This window comes from Mustelus asterias, chromosome 26, assembly GCF_964213995.1.
Source record: "Mustelus asterias chromosome 26, sMusAst1.hap1.1, whole genome shotgun sequence".
NCBI classification, from domain to species: domain Eukaryota; kingdom Metazoa; phylum Chordata; class Chondrichthyes; order Carcharhiniformes; family Triakidae; genus Mustelus; species Mustelus asterias.
In genome coordinates this window covers 10,178,867-10,195,902 of record NC_135826.1, presented here as the reverse complement: position 1 = coordinate 10,195,902, position 17,036 = coordinate 10,178,867, and positions in this window count along the sequence as shown.

The following is a 17,036-nucleotide window of genomic DNA, read 5'->3' as shown; positions in this document are numbered from 1 at the left end:
ACATTTATTGCCCATTCATAGTTGCCCTTGGAGGGCAGTTGAGAGTCAACAACATTGTTGTGACTCTGGAGTCACATGCAGGCCAGACCGGGTAAGGATGGCAGATTTCCTTCCCTAAAGGACATTACTGAACATAGAAACATAGAAGATAGGAGAAGGAAGAGGCCATTCGGCCCTTGGAGCCTGCTCCGCCATTCATTACGATCTTCATAGAATCTTAGAAACCCTACAGTGTAGAAAGAGGCCATTCGGCCCATCGAGTCTGCACTGACCACAATCCCACCCAGTCCCTACCCCCATATCCCTACATATTTACCCGCTAATCCCTCTAACCTACCCACCTCAAGACACTAAGGGGCAATTGTTTTAGCATGGCCAATCAACCTAACCCGCACATCTTTGGACTGTGGGAGGAAACCGGAGCACCCGGAGGAAACCCACGCAGACACGAGGAGAATGTGCAAACTCCACACAGACAGTGACCCAAGCCGGGAATCGAACCCAGGTCCCTGGAGCTGTGAAGCAGCAGTGCTAACCACTGTGCTACCGTGCCGCCCATCCAACTGATCATCCAACTCAATAGCCTAATCCTGCTTTCTTCCCATAACATTTGATCCCGTTCACCCCAAGTGCTATATCCAGCCGCCTCTTGAATACATTCAATGTTTTGGCATCAATTACTTCCTGTGGTAATGAATTCCACAGACTCACCACTCTTTGGGTGAAGAAATGTCTCCTCACCTTCATCCTAAATGGTCTACCCTGAATCCTCAGACTGCTAACTCTGGTTCTGGACACCCCCAACATCGGGAATATCCTTCCTGAATCTACCCAATCTAGTCCTGTTAGAATTTTATAAATCTCTATGAGATCCCCTCTCATTCGTCTGAACTCAAGCGAAAACAATCCTAACCAAGTCAATCTCTCCTCATACATCAGTCATGCCATCCCCGGAATCAGCCAGGTAAACCTTCGCTGCGCTCCCTCAAGAGCAAGAACATCCTTCCTCAGAAAAGGAGACCAAAACTGCACACAATATTCTATCTATTTGGCCTCACCAAAGCCCTATATAATTGCAACAATACATCCCTGCTCCTGTACTCGAAACCTCTCGCAATGAAGGCCAACATACTATTTGCCTTCTTCACCGCCTGCTGCACCTGCGTGGCTTTTTCCAGATAGGTTTTGCCGACAATGGTTTCATGGTCATCAATAGATTATTAACTCCAGATATTTTTATACCTAGCACCTTTCACATTCTCAGATTCTTCATAGTGCTTCAAAATGCCAATGAAATACCTTTAAAGTGTTGTCGCCAAGGTAACAGAGGGCAATATGAGAAGACCGGGCACAAAAGGCGTGCAGTAACCTTACAACTGCCGTCCTTACCCGGCCTGGCCTGTCATGTAACTGCAGACCCACATCAATGTGGTCGAGTCTTTGATTTGATTTATTATTGTCATGTGTATTGAGATACAGTGAAAAGTATTGTTTTTTGCACGCTACACAGACAAAGCATACCATTCATGGAGTACATAGTGGAGAAAGAAAGGAGAGGGTGCAGAATCTAATGTTGCAGTTACAGATAGGGTGAAGAGAAAGATCAGCTTACTATATGGTCGGTCCATTCAAAGGTCTGACAGCATCAGGGAAGAAGCCGTTCTTGAGTCGGTTGGCATGTGTCCTCAGACTTTTGCATCTTTTTCCCGACGGAAGAAGGTGGAAGAGAGAATGTCCGGGGTGCGTGGGGTCCTTAATTATGCTGGCTGCTTTTCCGAGGCAGCGGGAAGTGTAGACGGAGTCAGTGGGCGGGAGGCTGGTTTGCGCGATGGACTGGGCTACACGCACAACCCTTTGCCGTTCCTTGCGGTCTTGGTCAGAGCAATTACCCTCCGAAATGTCCAAGCCAGCTACTGAGTTCGAGGGCAATTAGGGACGGGGCCTTGCCACATCCTATGAAAGAATAAAGAAATAAACCCTGGGAAGAGGGGGGGAAAAAACTGAAAACAAAAAAAGAAAAACATGTTAAGTTATATTCTGAAAAGACCTATCAGTTCAGGGTCCCTTCCAGGCACCGTGATGAGCTAAAGGATTGGCTAAGCACAATGATAAGAATGTAGCAGAACAGCCAACTACAACCCTGCCATTGAATGGATTATTCTCGTGAATAGAATAGTCACTCCAGCCACTATAATTTCATTCCTTCAGGATAATGGAATGGAATCACATCGACCCTTCAAAACATGAAGAAAATACAGGAGTGGGAAGCCGAAATCGCACTGTTTAAATGGTGTTTTTCTCGCAATATTATGAATTGTGACAGTAATAGTGAAGGACCCAACGTGATATCCTTATCTCACTTGACATAGATATCTATTCCCTTGTGCAATCTTAGCTCTTCCAACGCGCATATATATTGTTTCTCCAGCAAGGAGACAGCAGATTATTTTGCCCTGGTATGTTTGGAATTCAGAGACTCTTCTTTTATTAAATTACAAATCATTTTAATTTCAGGTTGTCACACACACGCGACGCACATTGAATCAACATTTTTCTTGCGAAAATCATATTAAGTGAATGATTATAAGATTATCCAAAGGAAGAGTGGAACCAAATTGAGAAAATGGAATGGAAAAACGTCAACAAAATTCCGTGTTGTTTTCTATTACAGGTTTAAGTGATTTACTCTTTCAATCTTCAGGCTGACAACCCAATTTCTAACGGGGCCGTGGAGTGTAACTGATGCTGGCAATATTATAAATCACCCCGCTCGCTGTGGTCGCATTCAGTCGTGTCACAGAGGCAAAACTAGGTATCACATTTCTTTTCAGGGCGACCCGGTGGCACAGTGGTTAGCACTGCTGCCTCACAGCGCCGGGGACCCGGGTTCGATTCCTGGCATGGGTCACTGACTGTGTGGGTTTCCTCCGGGTGCTCCGGTTTCCTCCCACAGTCCGAAAGATGTGAGAGTTAGGTGGATTTCTCATGCTAAATCGCCCCTTAGTGTCAGGGGGACTAGCTAGGGTAAATGCATGGGGTTATGGGGATAGGGCCTGGGTGGGATTGTGGTCGGTGCAGACTTGATGGGCTGAATGGCCTCCTTCTGCACTGTAGGGATTCTATGATTCTATGAAGTCTTCATCTTTCTGTCCATCTTGAAATGCAGGAAATCCGGATCCCCACCACTCTCCCCTCAATCCCCCGACATCCCCGTGCACACTCCCTTCCCCACTGTCCCCCACAATGTCTCAGTGAGTTTATCCAAAGATTCATGGACCCTTGACGATCAGGAAAGGCCTGGCATCCTCTCCCACCCAGTCTGTCATGAGTTTGCTCTGAAGAAGTCATACAGACTGGAATGGTTAACTCCATTTTCTCTCTCCACAGATGCTGCCGGACCCGTTGGGTTTTTCCAGCATTTTTCTGTTTTTGTTTGAGTTAGCTGATCTTCACTTGGGCATTACATGGCCCACAATTAACCACAGAGAGGGGGTTCAGGCTGAGTTGCTGTTCCTGGTCGCACAGGGAGGTGATGGCCTAGTGGTATTATCGCTAGATTATTAATCCGGAAACTCAGCTAATGTTCTGGGGACCCGGGTTCGAATCTCACCACAGCAGGTGGTGGAATTTGAATTCAATAAAAAAATATCTGGAATTAAGAATCTACTGATGACCATGAACCATTGTCAATTGTTGGAAAAACCCATCTGGTTCACTAATGTCCTTTAGGGAAGGAAATCTGCCGTCCTTACCTGGCCTGGCCTACATGTGACTCCAGAGCCACAGCAATGTGGTTGGCTCTTAACTGCCCTCTGAACAAGGGCAACTAGGGATGGGCAATAAATGCTGGCCAGCCAGCAACGCCCATGTTCCATGAATTATTTTTTTTTAATGACTCGTGATTACTACTGAAATAAATGTGTGTGTGTGCGTGCATGTGTGTGTACGTGTGCACGTGCATGCATGTGCGTGCATGAGTGCGTGTGAGTGTGCATGTGTGTGCGTACATGCGTGTGCATGTGTGTGTATGCATCTGCATGCTTGTGTGCCCGTCTGAACGTGTGTGCACGTGCATGCGCATGCGTGCGTGCGTGTGTGTTTGAGTGCATGTGTGTGTGGATGTGAGAAAGAAAGAATGAAATTGCGGGAGAGGGAGAATGAGTGTGAGTGTGTGCGTGTGAGTGCGTGTGAGTGCATGTGTGTGAGTGAGTGTATGTCTGGCTAATTCTCACTTGCCCTCATCCCCACACACCAACAGATATTCACAGCCATTCAGACAGTGGGTGAGAGAGTGAGGGACCACCCTAAGACTGAGCGTGAACCGGACACACACACTCTGAACCTCCCACGCACTAATGGCCAATTCATTTATTACTCTTTCTTTAATTATCAATTTATTGCTTTAGCTTTATTTTTGTTCAGCAAATTGTTTTTCTTTATTGATAGCTTTTTTCTGAAATTCATTCTCTTTCCAAAATATGCTCATTGGCCCTTTGACTGAGAAAAAAATGGAAATTAGATCTCCCCATGCTAAAAGATTGGACAAGATTGCTGTACATGGTACTCTATGTGTAGCCTGAGCAATGACCTGAAAAATTGTAGCAAGACTTCTCTACTTTTATACTCCATCCTTCTTGCAATAAAGACCATTTGCATTCCTAATCACTTGCTGTACCTGCATGCTAACTTTTTGTGATGTGGAGTTGCCGGCGTTGGACTGGGGTGGGCACAGTAAGAAGTCTCACAACATCAGGTTAAAGTCCAACAGGTTTATTTGGCAGCATGAGCTTTCGGAGCGCTGCTCCTTCATCAGGTGAGTGACTTGTGTGTGTGTGTGTGTGCCTCTCACCTGATAAAGGAGCAGTGCTCCGAAAGCTCGTGATACCAAATAAACCTGTTGGACTTCAACCTGGTGTTGTGAGACTTCTTACTGTAACTTTTTGTGATTCGTGTAATGAGGACACACAGATCCCTCTGTACCATTAAAATAATGTTCTGTTTTCCTTTTCTTCCTGCTAAAATGGACAAACTCACACTTTCCCACATTATACTCCCTCTGCCAAGTTTTCACCCACTCACTTAACCAATCTAAATTCCTTGCACTCTTTTTGTCCTCCTGACAACTTGCTTTCCGATCTATCTTTGTATCATCAACAAATTTGGCTACAATAGAGATGATTCCTTTATCCAGATGATTAATATAGATTTAGTTCCCAGCACTGATCCCTGCAGCATTCCACTAGTTACAGTTTCCCATTCTGAAAATTATCCATTTATCTCTCTGTTTCCTGTTAGCTAACCAATCCTCTATCCATGTTAATATAACACCCCCAACACCATAAAGTAACGTATTATGTAACACCTTCATAGATGCCTTTTGGAAACCTAAATATACTACATCTACTGGTTTCCCCTTTATCCACCCTGCTTGTTACATCCTCAAAGAACTCTAATAAATTTGTTGATTCTGCCTGATTCTGATTTTCTAAATGTCCAGCTATTACCTCCTTAATAATAGATTCCAGTATTTTCCCATTGACAATTTTTCGAACAATTATGTTAGGTTAACTGGCCTAGAGCTTTCTGTTTTCCTCCTTTCTTCCATAGTGGTATTACATTTGCTTATGGTACATAGATGCCAGAATGGAGTGGTTGGGCTGAATCATTATGCTATGTTGAGTCAACAGTTTTGGCATGTGTGGGGAGGCAGGTGTGGGAGGTATGATGTAGTTCTGCCTCCCACACCCAAGGTAAGTTCAGTACCTATTACAGCGCAGGCTAGTAACACTCCATGACCTCCTGCAAATAGCCATTACCCATGAGAGCTGTGAGTGCCAAAGAGGGGGCATCACAGCCAAACATGGTGTCTTGGCTTAAACACTACCAGGAGGACGTAACAGGAAGAAGATTTAATTCCTCTAGGCTGCCGCAACTGACCACAGCCGCGGGGCCGGCTAACACACTGCAGTTGGCGTGAGACATTAATCATCTCGGTGCCTCATCGAGCTGGGGAATGAGAGTTAGGAGCAAATTTACCATCAGCCTTTTCACTGACCTTCCTCTTTCCTCACATCAACAATTCTACCACAGAATCTGTGATTGCAGAATCCTGCAACCAACTGAACATTTACTTTTACAGAATTTGAGAAAGCCAAGCCTTATCTCTTCTTGAATCTTCATCGAGGAAGATGACCAAGTGGTTAGCCATTCATCCCATCCAGCGCACTCCAGCACGACAACCATTGTCTCTTTTCAGTGACAATCCTTTCATTTCCTCCCGGGGAGGCGATGGCCTAATGGTATTTTTACGAGACTATTAATCCAGAAACTCAACTAATGTTCTGGGGACCCGGGTTCGAATCCCGCCACAGCAGATGGTGAAATTTAAATTCAATAAAGAATATCTGGAATTAAGAATCCACAGAGAGGAAATGCTGGAAGAGAAAGCTGAACTTTGACAAAGGGTCATCTGGACTCGAAACGTCAGTTCTTTTCTCTCCTTACAGATGCTGCCAGACCGGCTGAGATTTTCCAGCGGTTTTCTCTTTTGGTTTCAGATTCCAGCATCCGCAGTAATTCACATTTATCTGGAATTATGAGTCTACTGATGACCATGAAACCATTGTCGATTGTTGGGAAAAAATCCATCTGGTTCCCACAGCATGTGGGACCCTCAACTGCTCTCTGAAATGGCCGAGCAAGCAACTCAGTTTCAAGGGCAACTAGGGATGGGCAATAAATACTGGCCAGCCAGTGGCGCCCATGTCCCACGAATGAATTTGAAAAATCCTTGTTCACACCATTTCTTTCCCTGGAAGTATCTCTGTTTAAAACACTTCAATGGTTTTTGGAATTGCGCATCTCACGGCCGGTGAGATGATTATTATTTTGTGTGAAAGATTTCCCAACATTTGTTTCTAATTGCCATTGTTTAAATCTTGAGATTCAGCCCCCTTTTTGTATTTTTAAATCCAGTTATGGCACCTGGGTACTGCTGGCAAGGTCAGCTTTTAGTGCCTATTTCTAATCTCCCTTGAAATGTTGGTGGCGAGCTGTCTTCTTGAACAACTGAGTGGTTTCCTAGGCCTTTTCAGAGGGCAGTTAAGAGTCTAACCATTGCCTCTAGACATTCAGTGGCATCACCATCACCAGATCCCTCGCTATCAACATCCTGGGGGTAACCATTGATCAGAAACTGAACTAGATCAGCCATATAAATACTGCGGCTACAAGAAGGTCAGAGGGTAGGGATCCTGCAGTGAGCAACTCACCTCCTGACTCTCCAAAGCCTGCCCACCGCTTACAAGGCACAAGTCAGCAGCGTGATGGAATATTCTCCACTCGCCTGGATGAGCACAGCTCCCACAACACTCAAGAAGCTTGACAACATCCAGGACAAAGCAGCCCACTTGATTGACACCCTATCCACAAATATTGGCAGGGTAAATATGTGGGGTTACGGGGATAGGGCCTGGTTGGGATTGTTGTCAGTGCAGACTCGATGGGCCAAATGGCCTCCTTCTATGGACTCTAGGATTCTATTGAAAAGATCCTAATTGTGCGAGACAGCAGAGGACACCTCGACCTGGTCCTATTAGAACAACCAGTCAGGCTTGTGGTTTCTTCATGGGGAGAAATAGAATTGAGGAATGCAATCCTCAGAATATGAGGTAAATTCATCATCTCACATCTGAAAACCGAGGCCAGGTCAACTGAAAATTTCCAAATTGAGATTGCTAGGGTGTGTACCCATGACATCTTTGTCAAATCTCTCCTGATCTCCTCCTATTTTTCTCCATTAAAATCATTCACATTTCAACCTCTCCTTAGCTCTGTAGAAGAGTCATAAAGGATTCACAACGTTAACTCTGTTTCTCTCCCCACAGATGCCGCAAGATCCATTGAGGTTTTAAAGCACATTCTGCTTTTATTTCATATTTCCACCAATCCCACAGTTTTTTTTTTGTTATTCGTTCGTAAGAACTGTGCCATGGGCAGCATGGTGGCACAGTGGTTAGTACTGCTGCCTCACAGCGCCAGGGACCCGGGTTCAATTCCCGGTTTGGGTCACTGTCTGTGCAGAGTCTACATGTTCTCCCCGTGTCTGCATGGGTTTCCTCTGGTTTCCTCCCACAGTCTGGGATATGTGCTGGTTAGGTGCAATGGCCATGCTAAATTCTCCCTCAGTGTACCCGAACAGGCGCCGGAGTGTGGCGACAAGGGGATTTTCACCGTAACTTTATTGAGGTGTGACATGAATAAATGAACTTAACTTATATTACTGATTGATTTTTCCTGTTAGACATGAAGAATTATGGAACCACGGTGGGCAGATGGAGTTTAGATACATCTCAGCTGCCACCTTATTGAAGGGGGAAGCAGGATTTAAGGGGCTGAATGGCCTCCTCCAGCTTCGATGAATCGATGATTCGTGCCTTGGTGTTAATACCAAAATGGAGCAGCAGATGGTGCTGTCTCCTTGAGAAGCTCAGTACTCCAAGCATCGACTCCAGATATGCACAGCAAGTCCTCCAGGCAACTGATAGGGTTTTGGTTCCAGATGATGTGCTGATAATTTAACATAATGTTTCTGCAGGATATAGAAGGCAGGCGTTACACTCGTTCTCCATGGCAGCTGTTCTCATTAAAGGAGCTTATAGGCGTGAAAGAACCATGCGCACCTCGCAATGGGAGCAGAGCTGGGGCTTGGTTTGCAGTTTGTTTTTCCCCTATTGCTTGTGGAGGGGGGGAATGTGACAGCCACTGCATTCTCCACTGCGACGTTTCTTCATTCTGCAGGCCCCCCTCCGGAAGCTGCTGCCCTCCCACTGTAGGATCCGGCTCCTAGGCCATCAGCAACTCCATCCCCATTCTCCAGTTAAAAGTTTCTTTATTAGTGTCACAAGTAGGCTTATATTAACACTGCAATGAAGTTACTGTGAAAATCCCCTAGTCGCCACACTCTGGTGCCTGTTTGGGTACACTGAGGGAGAATTTAGCACAGCCAATGCATCTAACCAGCACATCTTTCAGAGTGTGGGAGGAAACCGGAGCACCCGGAGGAAACCCACGCAGACACGGGTAGAATGCGCAGACTCCACACAGACGGTGACCCAAGCCGGGAATCGAACCCGGGTCTCTGGCGCTGTGAGGCAGCAGTGTTAACCACTGTGCCACCGTGCCGTCCGGTTTCAGTGCAGTGAATGCCAGTTGGCAATTTGAGCATGGGGGGGCATTGCAGTTGGGCCCAAGTCAACTTCCTTCCCACCCCGTCACGTCGACACATGGGCAGCTTCCAGGAAGACAAGCAGGTTGGGGATCAGGACCAAGAATGCAGGGTTATTTTCATAGCATCATAGAACCCCTACAGTGCAGAAGGAGGCCATTAGGCCCATCGAGCCTGCATCGACAGCAGTCCCACCCAGGCCCTATCTCCATAACCCCATGCACTTACCCTACTAATCTCCCTGACACTAAGGGGCAACTTAGTGTGGCCAATCAACCTAATCCGCACATCCAAAGATGTGCGGGTTAGGATGATTGGCCATTCTAAATTGACCGTAGTGTCAGGGGGTTAGCAGGGTAAATATGTGGGGTTACGGGGATAGGGCCTGGGTGGGATTGTGGTCGGTGCAGACTCGATGGGCCGAATGGCCTCCTTCTGCATCATGGAGTTTCTATGATCTTTGGACTATTGGGAGGAAACTGGAGCATCTGGAGGAAACCCATGCAGACACGGGGAGAATGTGCAAACTCCACACAGATAATCACCTGAGGCTGGAATTGAGCCCAGGTCCCTGGCGCTGTGAGGCAGCAGTGCTAACCATTGAGTTATCCCCCTGAGTTCTGATGAAGGGTCATTGACTGAAACACTTGCTTTATTTCTCTTTCTGGAACGGATGCTGAGCAAGTTTTGTTTTTATTTCAGATTTGCAGCATTCGCAGCGTTTTGTAATCTATCTCGCCTCTCCTTCCCCAGCGGAGTGGGGGGTGGGGGGACACGCCATCTCCCACTCTCAACCCCTTGCAGCTAATTCAGTACAGACTGCGTATTTTGGTTCCATTGGCCAGCCCAGGTAAAGCATCGAGCTCTCCACACAGAACTACAACTTAATGCAACAAAGCCGTCACACAGAAGCAGCTGCCTTCACACAAATGAGACTCACATTCATCCACTCCCTCCTTCCCAAGGTGACACTTCTCCTTCTTAAACGACGAAACCTCGCTCTGTTTAGAACATCAAAGGTCCCTGATTGCTTCTTCTATTGGCGTTTCACATTGAATATTCTTCAAGCATTTTCTTCCCTGCACTTTCCCCACCTTGTTCGGGACAAGGGGGAGACTAAATATCTGAAATTAAAACAAGAGTGGGAAGAACAAAGCTGGAAATACGGAACGGGTCTGTCAGCATCGGTGGAGAGAGAAACAGAGTTAACCTTTCAGGTCGATGATCTTTCATCATTAACTGGGAGAAGAAGCATTGGCGTGAAAGGTGAAATGGTCAGACCAGACATGGCATAGACGCAGATCTAGGGAGGATGAACGGCATGGTGGCACAGCGGTTAGCACTGCTGCCTCACGGCACCAGGAACCCAGGTTTGATTCCCGGCTTGGGTCACTGTCTATGTGGAGTTTGCACATTCTCCCCGTGTCTGCGCGGGTTTCCTCCGGGTGCTCCAGTTTTCTCCCACAGTCCAAAGGTGTGCAGGTTAGGTGGATTGCCCATGCTAAATTGACCCTAGTGTCAGGGGGACTAGCTAGGGTTATGGGGATAGGGCCTGGGTGGGACTGTGATCGGTGTAGACTCGGTGGGCTGAATGGCCTCCTTCTGCACTGTAGGGATTCTAACTGCTGTCAATTTTCGAGGACTTTATTTGGAAACTTGGGGTTTGAAAATATTGAGCCTTTTCTGCTGTGAGTATCACAAAGCTGAGGATCAGAAAAGTAAAATGTTTTAATTTTTTTAGTTTATTTATTAGTATCACAAGTAGGTTTACATTAACACCGCAATGAAGTTGCTGTGAAAATCCCCTAGTTGCCACATTCTGCCGCCTGTTCGGGTACACTGAGGGAGAATTTAGTACGGCCAATGCACCCTAACCAGCACATCTTTCGGACTGTGGGAGGAAATCGGAGCACCCGGAGGAAACCCACGCAGACACGGGGAGAATGAGAGAGCAGCTCAGAGGTCAGAAATTCTGCAGTGAGGAACTCACCACCTGACTCCCCAAAGCCTGTTCATTGTCTACAAGGCACAGGTCAGGAGTGTAATGGAATACTCTCCACTTGTGTGGATGAGTGCAGCTCCAACAAGCTTGACACCATCCAGGACAAAACAGCCCACATTTTGGCACCCCATCCTCAAAGAACACTCCCTCCCACCACTGACGCAGAGTGGCAGCAGTGTGTACAAGATGCATTGCAGGAACTCACCAAAGCTCCTTAGACATCACCTTCCAAACCCATGACCTCCACCATCCAGAAGGACAAGGACAGCAGATACCTGGGAACACCACCACCTGTAGGTTCCCTTCCAAGTCACCCACCATCCTGACTTATCTGCCACCGTCCCCTCACTGTTGCTGGGTCAAAACCCTGGAACTCCCTCCCTAACAGCACTGTGGGCTGTAGTGGTTCAAGAGGGCAGCTCACTACCACCTTCTCAAGGACAATTAGGATGGGAAATAAATGTTGGCGACACCCACATCCTGTGAGCAAATTTTCAAAAAGGCATCCAGCAGCTCCCTTATATACAGTGAGGAAGTTTCTAACGTTAGTTACTCTTACTGAAATATTGACTTGGCTCCAGAGAGAAACATGTGGGATGGCACGTAGGCACGGTGGCACAGTGGTTAGCATTGCTGCCTCATAGCGCCAGGGACCCGGGTTCAATTCCCAGCTTGGCCACTGTTTGTGCAGAGTCTGCGCGTTCTCCCCGTGTCTGCGTGGGTTTCCTCCGGGTGCTCCGGATTCCTTCCACACTCCGAAAGACGTGCTGGTTAGGTGCATTGGTCATGCTAAATTCACCCTCAGTGTAACTGAACAGGCCCTGGAGTGTGGCGACCAGGGGATTTTCACAGTAACTTCATTGCAGTATTAATGTAAGCCTACTTGTGACTTGTGACTTCACCTGCATGGAGGCGAAGGCCCCTCTTGGTACCACTGTTACAAAATATCCTTCAATGGTCACTGTGCTGAATGTCTCCACGTTTTCTGTATTGATGGTTTGCTTAATCTCACCATCTGACCAGCTTGACTAGACATTTGGTGGATTTTATTTGGAACATGTCTGTTACCTGGCGACCAGGAGATTTTCACAGTAACTTCATTGCAGTATTAATGTAAGCCTACTTGTGATATTAATAAATAAACATAAACTTTTGTCCGACAGATGAGAGAGACATCAAAACAGAAGCTCTGTTCTGATTAAACCGAGGCTTTGTTTGTGAAGAAGAATGTGATATTCCTCGGTCCCTGGTCAGCATTCCTTCCACAGGTAACATTGCCCGGGGTAAATAAGGGACTAGATTAACTGGTCATTCACCTGACTGCTGCTTGTTTCATTGCACTGTCCTCAAAATGGCTGCCGTGTTTGCCTACGTAATGATGGTCACTGCTCTTCCCGGGGACAAACCTAATGCTAATGCTTTGAGACTTTCCTGTGGTCCTACATAAACTCAAGTCAGCCCGTGACTCACCCTCTGCATTTTGTGCATTCCAGCAGCTACTGTTGCCCCGACTGAGGAGATCTGACGTTTAGGGTTGCCTGGAGGACTGAGTGCTGGGTGTAGAGAAGCAGGAGAAACTTGGTGAATGGCCATTTATTTACGTACACGCAAAGCCATTGCTTCCAGTTAAATCAAGGTTCCGACACTATGAGGGCTGTTGACAGAAAGAGATCCAATTGGCTCCTGTAATGTGATCGTGCCATTGAGTTGGTACCGTCCCTAATCAGGGAGCGACTCAGATCACAATTTCAGTGAAAAGCACATTTTTCTTATCGACCTGTCTCTCTAACGAGGAGTCTTATAGAACCATTCAACCATAGAATCCCTACAGCACAGAAGGAGGCCCATTCGGCCCATCGGGTCTGCACCGACCACAATCCCACCCAGGCCCTATTCCCGTAACCCCACATATTTACCCTGCTAGTCCCCCTGACACTAGGGTCAATTTAGCACGGCCAATCCACCTAACCCGCACATCTTTGGAGTTCTGATAGAATAAATGGGGAGAAATGGTTCCCAGTAACTAGAGAAGACAGATTGAAGGTTATGGGCAGAAGAGCCAGTGGGAGAGATGAGAAGACAATATTATCTTGGAGTTACTAACACCTGCAATGCTTCAAGGGCCAGAAAGGGCAGTGGAAGCAGCTGAGCCAGTGATTTTCAAAAATAATTGAATAAAATACTTGAAGGGAAACACCTGGTATGGCTTTAGGCGACAAGGGGTGTGGGACTAAATGGATCGTTCTTTCAAAGAGCAGACACAGCCACGATGGGCTGAATGGCCTCCTTGTGTGCTGCAAGATTCTATGAATATTATTAAATTAGTAGCAACCAGCCCGCACCCCCAACCTTCTGCCTTACAAGGTGACAATGTTGCCTTTGATGGCATCAACCACTTACATTTATATAGCAGCTTTAACACAGTAACATATCACAAGGCACTTCACAGCAATGTTATCAAGCTAAATCATAAGCGACATGGATAGGGTAGATAAGAAGGACTTTTTTTCCCCTTAGTAGAGATGTCAATAACCGGAGGTACGGAATTAAGGTCAGGGGCAGGAGATTTAGGGGGGATTTGAGGAAGACCTTTTTGACCCAGAGGGTGATGAGAATCTGGAACTCACTGTCTGGAAGGGTGGTCAAGGCAGGAACGCTCACAACATTAAGATGAGCATTGAAACACCGTGGTTTACAAGGATACAGACAAAGTGCTGGAATATGGATTAGAATAATAGATGGGTGCTGTACGGCTGGCACAGACATGATGGGCTGAAGGGCCTCTTTCTACGCTGTAAAACTCTATGGCCAACCCCAAAGAGGTATTAGGTCAAGTTTTAAAGTTTATTTATTGGTGTCACAAGTAGGCTTACATTAACACTACAATGTACCCTGTTCAGGTACACTGAAGGAGAATTTAACACGGCCAATGCACCTAACCAGCGCATCTTTCAGGCTGTGGGAGGAAACCCACGCAGACACGGGGGGAACATGCAGACTCCACACATACAGTGAACCAAAGCCAGAATCGAACCCAGTTCCCTGGCGCTGTGAGGCAGCAATGCTAATCACTGTGCCACCTTCAGTAAAAGATGTGGGTTTGAGGGAGTGAGGGGAAGTAGGAAAGAGAGAAAGGTGCAGTTACTTGGGGCGGTAAATCCGGGCTGAGGCACTGGGGTAAAACATTCCTTTAACTGATACCCCCAGGGTGGCTTGAAGAATTCGGAAAGGCTATTTTAATTCTTTCATTCCTAACAAACCGTTTACAAGTTTGCATTCCTATAGCAGCTGTTGAAAATATCTCAATGTCCCTTTTTTCATTTTTGCCTTTAGAAGGGCTGGTAACAGGTTGGCTCTGTGAATTAGCGCAGCAGCTGTTCTGCGCACAGGAAGATCCCACAGGCAGCAAGGGGGGTGAAGAATGGGTTAACCTGCTGGCCGGGGGAGGGGGGCAGGAGGGGGGGGGGAGGGAGGAGGGGGGAGGGGGAGGGAGAGGGGGGGAAGGGGGAGGGGGCGGGGGGACGGGGAGGAGGGCGGGGAGGAGGAAGGGGAAAGGGGGAGGGGGCAGAGGGGGAGGGGGGACGGGGACGGGGGGAGGGGGGACGGGGGGAAGTAGGAGGGGAGAGGTGGGAGGGGTGGGTGAGGGGTGAGAGGGTGGGGGGAGGAGGGGAGGAGGGTAGGGAGAGGGGGAGGGAGGGAGGAGAGGGGGAGAGGGGAGGGGGATGGGGAGGGGGAGGGAGAGGGGGAGGGAGAGGGAGAGGGGGAGGGAGAGGGGGAGGGGGGCGGGGGGGAAGGGGTCGGGGGGAGGGGGAGGGGGAGGGGGGGACGGGGGAGGGAGGGGGAGGGGGAGGGGGCAGGGGGAGGGAGGGGAGGGGGCAGGGGGAGGGAGGTGAGGGGGAGGGGGCAGGGGGAGGTGAGGGGAGGGGGGAGGGGAGGGGGGAGGGGAGGGGGGAGGGGAGGGGGGAGGGGAGGGGGGAGGGGAAGGTGAGGGGAGGGGAGGGGGGAGGGGAGGGGGGAGGGGGAGGGGAAGGGGCGGGGGAGGGAGGAGAGGGGGAGGGGGAAGAGGGGAGGGGGAGGTGGGAGGTGGGAGGGGTGGGTGAGGGGTGAGAGGGTGGGGGAGGAGGGGAAGAGGGGAGGGGGAGGTAGGAGAGGGGGAGGAGGGAGGGGGAGGGGGAGGTGGGAGGGGGGAGGTGGGAGGGGTGGGTGAGGGGTGGAGGGGGGAGAGGGGGGAGGGCGAGGGGGGAGGGCGAGGGGCGAGGGCGGAGGGGGGCAGAGGGAGCGGGGAGAGGGGGCGGGGTGGGGCAGACAGGGGGGAGGGAGGGTGAGGGGGGAGGGGGAGGGGGGAGGGGTAGGGGGAGGGGGGAGTGGGAAGAGTAGGGGGAGGGGGAGGTAGATCGGGGAGGGGGGAGTGGGAGGCGGGGAGGGAGAAGGGGGCGGGAGGAGGGGGAGGGGAGACAGTGGGAGTGGGAGGGGGAGGGGGAAGGGGGAGAGGGGAGGGGGAAGGGGAGGAGGGGAGTGGGAGGGGGAGGGGGAGGGGGAGGGGGGAGGTGGGAGGTGGAGGTGGGAGGGGTGGGTGAGGGGGGAGAGGGTGAGGGGTGAGAGGGTGTGGGTGGAGGGGAGGAGGGGAGGAAGAGGGGGAGGGAGGAGAGGGGGAGGGGGAGGGAGGGGAAGAGAGGGGGGGAGGGAGTGGGGAAGGGGGGACAGGGGAGGGGGGAGGGTGGGGGAGGGGGGAGGGCGGAGGGGGGGAGGGGGAAGGGGAGGGGGGAGGGAGGGGGGGAGGTGGGGGGAGGGAGGGGGGAGGGAGGTGGGAGGGAGGGAGGGGGGAGGGTGGAGGGGGCAGAGGGAGAGAGGGGGAGGGAGGGAGGGAGGGGAGGGAGGGGGTGAGGATGGAGAAGAGGAGGGGGAGGGAGGGGGGAGGGAGGGGGGAGGGGGAATCATAGAATCATAGAATAGAACCATAGAAACCCGACAGTGCAGAAGGAGGCCATTCGGCCCATCGAGTCTGCACCGACCACAATCCCACCCAGGCCCTACCCCCACATATTGACCCACTAATCCCTCTAATCTACACATTTTAGGATTCTAAGGGGCAATTTTTAACCTAGCCAATCAACCTAACCTGCACATCTTTGGACTGTGGGAGGAAACCGGAGCACCCGGAGGAAACCCACGCAGACACGAGGAGAATGTGCAAACTCCACACAGACAGTGACCCGAGCCGGGAATCGAACCCGGGACCCTGGAGCTGTGAAGCAACAGTGCTAACCACTGTGCTAGTGGGGAGGGGGGAAGGGGGAGGGGAGAGTGGGGGGGAGCGGGGAGTGGGGGGGAGGCGGCAGTGGGGGGGGGAGGAGGAAGTGGGGGGGAGTGGGGAGGAGGGGGGAGTGAGGGGGGAGTGGGGGGGAGGGGGGAGTGGGGGGGAGGGGGGAGTGGGGGGAGTGGGGGGGGGAGTGGGGGGGGGAGTGGTGGGGGAGGGGGGAGGGGGAGGGGGCAGGGGTGGGAGGGGGGAGGGTGGAGGGGAGAGTGGGGGGGGGGGGAGTGGGGGAGAGGGGGCAGTGGGGGGGAGGAGGAAGTGGGGGGGGAGTGGGGAGGAGGGGGTGTGAGGGGGGAGTGAGGGGGGAGTGGGGAGTGGGGGGGAGTGGGGGGTGAGGGGGGAGTCGGGGGGAGGGGGGAGTGAGGGGGGAGGGGGAGTGAGGGGGGTGAGGGGGGAAGGTGGAGGGGGGAGGGCGGAGGGGGGGGAGGGGGGAGTGGGGGAGGAGGGGGGAGGGGGGAGTGGGGGGGAGGGGGAGAGGGGAGTGGAGGGGGAGG